This window comes from Mobula birostris, chromosome 13, assembly GCF_030028105.1.
Source record: "Mobula birostris isolate sMobBir1 chromosome 13, sMobBir1.hap1, whole genome shotgun sequence".
NCBI lineage: Eukaryota > Metazoa > Chordata > Chondrichthyes > Myliobatiformes > Myliobatidae > Mobula > Mobula birostris.
In genome coordinates this window covers 42,825,244-42,832,946 of record NC_092382.1, presented here as the reverse complement: position 1 = coordinate 42,832,946, position 7,703 = coordinate 42,825,244, and the positions used below count along the sequence as shown (strand labels likewise).

The 7,703-nt window shown below is 45.6% G+C and overlaps 3 non-coding genes across 3 annotated transcripts; 2 read left to right on the top strand and 1 right to left on the bottom strand.

Annotated features, from left to right (window-relative positions):
* The first annotated feature begins 902 nt into the window (after window positions 1-902).
* trnar-ucg (transfer RNA arginine (anticodon UCG)) lies at window positions 903-995 on the top strand. The gene is made up of 2 exons: window positions 903-939; window positions 960-995. It is a non-coding gene; the product is annotated as a tRNA-Arg (tRNA).
* A 2,370-nt stretch (window positions 996-3,365) lies between these two features.
* On the top strand, window positions 3,366-3,437 carry trnae-cuc (transfer RNA glutamic acid (anticodon CUC)). The gene has a single exon. It is a non-coding gene; the product is annotated as a tRNA-Glu (tRNA).
* Window positions 3,438-6,899: 3,462 nt separating this feature from the next.
* Window positions 6,900-6,981, bottom strand: trnas-uga (transfer RNA serine (anticodon UGA)). Its single transcript has one exon. It is a non-coding gene; the product is annotated as a tRNA-Ser (tRNA).
* Between the last annotated feature and the right edge of the window lie 722 nt (window positions 6,982-7,703).

The window sequence follows — 7,703 nt, the reverse complement described above, 5'->3', positions numbered from 1 at the left end:
GACAGAAGCCCGAAAGCACATGCTACCAGTCTCAAAGACTGTTCAATCCAGCCCGTCTACGATTATTGAATGCTTCTTTGACGCTTAATATGGATTCTTCACTTTGCAGTCTATTTTGTTGAGATTCTCCACCTTACTGTTTACTTGTTCTGCAGGTTACATGCAATTAAATGTTATACTGCATGTTTATTGTTTTATCTTGATATACAGTATTGAGGCCAAATTTGGTGATAAATTAATGATGAATATCACTTTTCATGACTCACATAGCAAACCGCTTGGCGGCCCTGTGATAAAATTTGGAAGATTGGATGTTTTAAAGTGACAGCGTGACAGTTTAAGATGTGGTCCCCCGGATTAACATGTCGCGACGAGGATGGGATTCGAGCCCACTCGTGCAGAGCACAATGGATTAGCAGTCCATCGCCCTAACCTCTCGGCCACATTATGACGCGCTGACGGCACGCCCGGCTGTGCGCAGACGCAGATCCGAACATCCTAATGCTTAGCCGACACTAACACATGGTTGCTCGGTTCTGGAATACCAGACCAACGGCTGAAATACCTAAAAAGAGATCGAAATCACTCTATCAGTAATGTACTGTATTGAATGTGGTGGACAATTTTCACTGGTTCCAATCCCAGAATATAACGCCGGGGCAAAATACAGTGGCATGTGCCTTTGAGAATTCCTTTCTGTGTGGCACAATCTGAATATATCTCAATATATTGAACAGCCCAAAGCAGGAATGCCTGGGGAGATATTGACAACAATGGTCGAATGTTCACCTGGGATGAAATTACCGCTTGCGAGTACTTTTAGCTCGGTCAGGAAGTCATTTTACAGGTGGAAACTTCTTGCAGCATTCAGCATGTTCCCTTTGGCCTTTCTCACAAAATACGGCCGTGTGGCCTAATGGATAAGGCGTCTGACTTCGGTGCTTGACATGGTGGAAATCATCAGAAGATTGCAGGTTCGAGTCCTGCCACGGTCGTTTTGAAAAACTGGCGGATTCGGTTCACTCCCTGCAGCCAATTGGTTGTCTCAATTCCGCGTGGGGATTAACCGGAGTACTGCACCCTCGGTGAAAACGTAATGTCTCGTCTTCGCAACATATAATATTATGTGGTGTTTCTGCAGACACTTTCATAAACAATTGGTTGGAGTTTCTCAGACGTTCAGAGGAGCTGCTGGGAAGGTGAAGTTTACTTCCCATTGAGCTCCGTCTCCAAGCACACCTTATCGGTGAGAATTCACCACCCAGCACTGACGGTACATTCTCCTGTCTCAAACAGTCCTCCTCTTCTTGAACTCAGCGCGCTGGTTCTCTGCCTGCTCTGGGATATCTTCATCACTAATTGCCAACTAGACATCAACCGCCTCAGCATCAGGAATCCTCACTTCTCCTCGTACCGTACCCCTCTGAATACACTGCCCTCCCAAATCTCAACCTCCATCGCCAAATTTACCTTCGATCACGCAGACAAAGTGCTGTTGTTGTAGAGTGGCGGACTGACCTCTACCTTGCTGAGACAAGGCGATAACTCTCAGACACATCTTCATGCCTACACCTTGAATAATCCCGACTGCGGACGATCACAGAATTGTCTCCGACAGTATCACTGACGTTATCAACTCTGGAGATCCTGCATTCACTGTAGAAAACTCATGGTTCCATTGCCCTGAACTGCTCGCTCTACCTCCGACTTGATTCACAAGTCTGATTGTCCGGGTAGGCTCATTGTCTCGGCCTGCTCCTGCCCCACTGATCCTGTGTTCTCATAGCACCAGTCCATCCTATGTCCCATACTCAGTCCCTTCCCACCTGTATTCGCGAACCTTCCCGAGCTCTTGATCGACTCACTAGATTTCAGTTCCCTGGCTATGACCGTCTCATTTTCTCTATGGATGTCCAGTCTCCCTGTTAAAAGGGCCTTAATACTCTCCACATTTCTCAGGGAAAGAACCAACCAGTTCCCCTCTATCATCACCATCCTCCGCCTGGCAGAGCCGGTCCTCACCTCAACAGTTTCTCCTTCGGCTGCTTCCACTTACTCCAGATTCAATGGGTAGCCATGGACACCCGCATGAGTCCAGATATGTCTCCCTTTTCGTTGGCTATGTAAAACAGTCAATGTACCTGTCATGGACTGGTCCGTGAAATCCGCATTCCCGTTCACAGTCCGGTTCATCGATCCTTATTCCGGGTTTTCCTGTTTTCCCTTGTTCCATTGACTGCCTTAATTGAGGCACCTGATTCTCGTTTTGGGCTGGCACATAAATACCTCTGGAAACCAAGGATTGGCTGCTGGGTTGTTCCCTTACCCTCCCCGTCTGAAACCCTCACAGTCACCTCGGCAAGTATATTCGACAGTTATCCCGGCACTGCGTCCAAGAAAAGGTCCCGGCCTTGCGCCCTGGAAAAGTCCCTGCCCTGCGTCCTAGAAGGGTCTCGGCCCTGCGCTCCAAGGAGGGTCCCGGCTTCGTCCGTAAGAGCCTAATCAAGCCGAGTCCAAGAACAGAGCCAAATCTACTCCAAGAGCCACGTCCTGGGCTGGAGCTTCTCGTCCTGCGCTGCAGCTCCTCGCCCAGCCCAGGAGTCGCCGTCATTCCAGGAAAGCCTACCATTCCATCCCCAGACCATATTTCGGGCATTCTGAACGTCTGCTTTTCTTTCTCCTACCTCCATCCAGGCGGAGGGATGCTCACAATGCGCGTTGGCCACTTGCGTAGGTTACGGCGTCGATTTGACGTAGCGTATAACTCAGCCTTTAGGACGAAGGCGCCAGATATGTCGGCAACAATGATGTGGTCGCGGGAATCGTAGGGCCAACTACTGAATTGCTTCGAGGCGGTAGACAGAAATAAAGAAAATGACCCAGGGCTCATAAGAGAAACTGAATGTCACAATCTTTATAAAGACACGGAGAACGAGCGTTTACCACAGAGTCATTCAGAGTCTAGAGTGTTTCTTAACCAGAAGCACTGGATGAGCAAAGGATCAGCAAAATGTTGAGCGGTGGATCCGTGGCAATGTTGATCACATTTACTCATTATTATTATTTATCTATAGGTTTTGTTTTATATTGACCCGCATCTGGGCCGTACCCTCCAAATATCCGTACCTGCCTCTCGGATTTTTTGCATACCTTACTTTCCATTTTTCTATTTTTCTATTTATGATATATAATTTAATTTTTTTAAATATTTACTATCGATTTGTAATCCAGGGAGCGGGAAGTGCAGAATCAAACATCGCTGTGATGATTGTACGCTCTAGTATCAATTGTTTGACGACAATAAAGTATAAAGTATTTTGCTCATTTGATAGTTGTCCATTGCTGTGTGCTGCGTTTTATCAGCTTCCCTGATGGTCTAGTGGTTAGGATTCGGCGCTCTCACCGCTGCGGCCCGGGTTCGATTCCCGGTCAGGGAATTAAAATATTGTCTGCTGTAATTTAATGTGCTAATTTTAAATTATGGTGTGGATTAGTTTGCTTCCACTACAACCCCATTCCTGTCTATGCTTAATCTGCACTGGGCTGACTCAGCACCATAAAACCACAAAAAAAATATAGGAGTAGAATTAGGGCGTTTGTCACATCGGGTTTGCTTCGACATTTCATCTCAGCCCCATTCTCCTGCTTTTGTATCATTTCATGCCCTGATCAATCAAACGAGGAAATCTATCGATCTCTGATAATTATTCAAAAAACGACTTGGACTCCACGGGGGCCTGTGGCAATGAATTCGACAGATTCACCGCTCTATGGCTAAAGAACTCACTCCTCATCTCTGTTCTAAAAGGATGCTCCTCTATCTCGAGGCTGCGTCCTTTGGTCTTATTTTCTCCTACCATAGGAAACATCCTCTCAGCATCCGCTCTATCAAGGCCTTTCACCATTCGATAGGTTTCAATGAGGTCACCGCGCAACCTACTGAATTCCAGCGAATGCAGGCCCGGCGCCAGCAAACGCTCTTCATATCACTAGCCAATCCATCCTAGCATCATTTCTCTGAATCTCCTTTGAACCTTCCCCAGCTTCAGCAATACTTTCTCAGGTAAGGGAACGAAAACTGCTTACAATACTCCAAGCGAGGCCTCACCAGTTCTTTGTAAAGTATCTGAATCACATCCTTGCTTTATATTCTAGTCCTCTTGAAATGAAAGCAAACATCGCATGTGCCTTCATCACCACAAATTCAACCTACAAATTAACCTTTGGGACATTATGGGCAGTTGTGTACGTCGCAATGAGAGGCCTGTACAAGGACTCCCAAGTCTCTTAGCGCCTCAGTTTCATTGCATGCATTTTCCCTCCTTTGCGAAAGTGTGCTCCTTCATGTCTTATATGAAAGTTTATGACCATATATCTCCCTGCACTGCATCCCATCTGCCACTTCTTTGTCCATTCTCCGAACCTAAGTTCTCCTGTAGCCTCTCTACTACCTCCTGCTCGTTTCGCTCTGAAGAATCTGTACATGGGTGATTGGAGTGTTTCGACTATTCCAGGTTCCAGGTGCCTATACTGTAGCTGTTGGAATGTTTCATTAATTTCATCTGCTTTACCGGTGAGATCAAAGACCGTTTCATAACAATACTCTGTGCCCATTTAGCCCTCGTGTAAGCTACTTCATCTAATCTATTCGCCATCTGTCTACCTGTGCACCAGCAAGACACGTTTAATTAGAAAGAGGACAGTCAACATACCAGTGTCTACTCTGATTCTGACTATTGGTGGTTGATCGAAGTCTTCTTGTTTACACATTCGTCCCGGCGGTGAACGCATCACGGGATGACATTGTTCCGCATTGCCCGTAAGAAGTGAAAAGTGAGTCAGAGATAATATGATTGCTCAGCAAAGTGACTGTATCTCCATCGCCTGATCACAGCGGTAGCTGGCTTAGTAACCAAGCATTCGTCTTTGCCATTGCCTTCCATATCATGTCTGTCCAGTGATATCTGACATAACCCACTGATACGAGTCGTGAAGAATTTATGAATTGATACAGGCTCTTCGACTCAAAGAACCATTCCGACCACCTTCCCACCAGAGTAAGTCCCAGTTTCCTGCGTGCGGGCCATATTCCTCCAAGGCCCGCCCTTCTGTGAAACTATCCGACCTGCCTGATCTACTTCCTCTGGCAGCTCATTCCACATATTCACTGAACTCTTCATGAAACCGTTGCTGCCCACGTTCCTTCTGAATATTCCAATGTCAAATAAGACTGTTAACATTCATTTTATCTCTGGGTTAAATCTCATTCTCCTCGTCTTGGAATGAGAAAATGACAAGCTTGGACAAACTCATTATATAACACAATTCTTCTTGTCCTGAAAACGTCATTATATAACTTACTGCACTGTTTCCAGTTTAACGGCGATTATATTTTCTATAATAGAGCGTCCAGAACTGTACATGACACTCTATTCACAACCTCAACAACGACCTATCATAAGGTCTTACTTTTCGTTCCTTCCTGTTGCTCTGAATGAGGAAGGCCAGAATGAGAAAAGGGTTTTCACTAGACTTCCCAAATCAGCGAGCAGTGAGCTTGCGCCTCTGGGTCCCTCGTGTTAATTGTACTCCGTAATGCCCTGTCATTTAGAGCGCAATTGCTTTGCAAGTTTTATTTCCAAAATGCCCGACATTATACTTACCTGTATTGGAATCTACTTACCACACATCCGCCACTTCTATAATTGAACCAGGTACGCTTGTACTCAACAGTTATCTCCCCCAGTATCAACAGCACTGCCTAATTTTGTCTCATGCAGAAACTTCCTGATCACGACAAGATTTTGCATCAACATTACCAACATAACTAACGATTAACGAACAACAGCGACCACTCTGTCATACCACACATCCTCACTTGCCCCCTTCAGTTCATTCGCAACTCTTGCCCCATTCTTAGCTCCCCTGAGAGAGAGAGAGAGATAGAGAGAGAGAGAGAGAGAATGTGTGTGTGTTTGTGTGTGTGTGTGTGTGTGTGTGTGAGTGTGTGTGTGTGTGCGTGTGTGTGTGCTTGTGTCTGTTACAGAGAGAGATAGAGAAAGAGCGAGACATGGAAGTGTAGCAGGGGAGAGAGTGACATCGTGGACAGGGCAAGACAGATAAACGGGGAGTTTGAAAGGCAGTGGAAGAGAGAGAGTTACTCTGCAATTTACCAATTTCATGTTCACTTTGAGCCATCGTTTTCCTCATAGTGTTTTCTTGACCATCAGAGTATTTCACTCCAGCGAGAAAACGAAATGGCTCTTTCGGTCCCTTCATTTAAGGTCGGAAGCTGGAGGGCTCTTAAGTATTGTCACTGTTCAGACGGAGGAGGGAAATAGTTCATGCGTTTACACCTGAGCGTCCAACAGAGAGAGCAAGAGAGGGCGCTACGTTATACTTATTGATGTTACTTCTCCCAGTTACTTCAATCATAAATAAAGACAATTAGCATTAAATTGGTGCCATTAACTCTTATAATTCCAAAGTTACTGCGGATTTGGATGCAGGATTTCTGCTCAGTGCAATAAATCGTCCACAGTATTGCTGAAGGAAGTACGTTGGTGAACGAAGGGAGGCGTTTTATGTCCATACAGCTGTAGAACCCACTGATATGAATCGCTCTATTTCTACTCGAAATCTATTGTTATATATTCGGTTGCAAAGTAACGATATCGTAGCTAAGTAGACTCCACGAGAAAGGGTTGTTTAAGCTGCCTCACGGAGATTGATCAGAGTCGGAGTAGAAATGAACTCTGGACACTGAGTAGAAATGCAAGAGTATTGAAGAGTGTTAAAATCTGGCGCCTGGATTTGGCAGAGAATGTAGCGTTCAGACAGCAGCCAGGGAGTTATTGACAGGCAGGTGGAGTTCTGGTCCCTCGTGCCTGTAGAGTGAGCGCTGCGAGCAGGGCTCGAACCTGCGCGGGGAATCCCCATTGGATTTCAAGTCCAACGCCTTAACCACTCGGCCATCGCAGCTCCATCTATGTTAATCACCCACCGCAGCATTGCACCTGAAGTGATTTATTGTCAGTGATGGGAATGATAAATCACCATTCCAATACAAATAGTATGATTGGATGATGTGGGAATTTGTTTCAGGACAGGTAGGTCAGAACGTGAGTGTAGAGGGATAACACTGGCGTCAGTATCGTCAATGAAGGAGATTTCCACTGCTGGGGATAAAGGTCAGGATTAGAATCAGGGTTATAATGACGGATATATGTCCTTTCTTTGTTTTCTGGCAGCTATACCGTGTAACACAGGTAGAATAATACTATAAGATCATAGGTCCTTAAGACAAAGAAACAGGAACAGGTCATTTGCCCCACCGAGTCTGTTCCGCCATTGTAGCAGAGCTGATTTATGATCCCCCTCAACACCAGTCTACCGGGCATGGATATCGACGTCCTTAATAATCAAGAAATTATCAACTTCTTCTTCAAATACACCAAATGACTTGGCTTCCATAGCTGTCTGTGACAACTAATCCCTCAGATGCACCACCTTTGGATAAAGATATCCCTGTTCTAAACTATCATCGTTCTATTCTCAGGCCCCGCTCTCTAATCCTAGACTGCCCCACTATAAGAAAGCGCCCTCCGTACTTCTACTCTAAGTAGACATTTCAATATTCCATAGATTTCAATGAGATGCCCCTGCAGTGAGCACAGGCAAAGAGCTATCAAACTCTCCTCGTT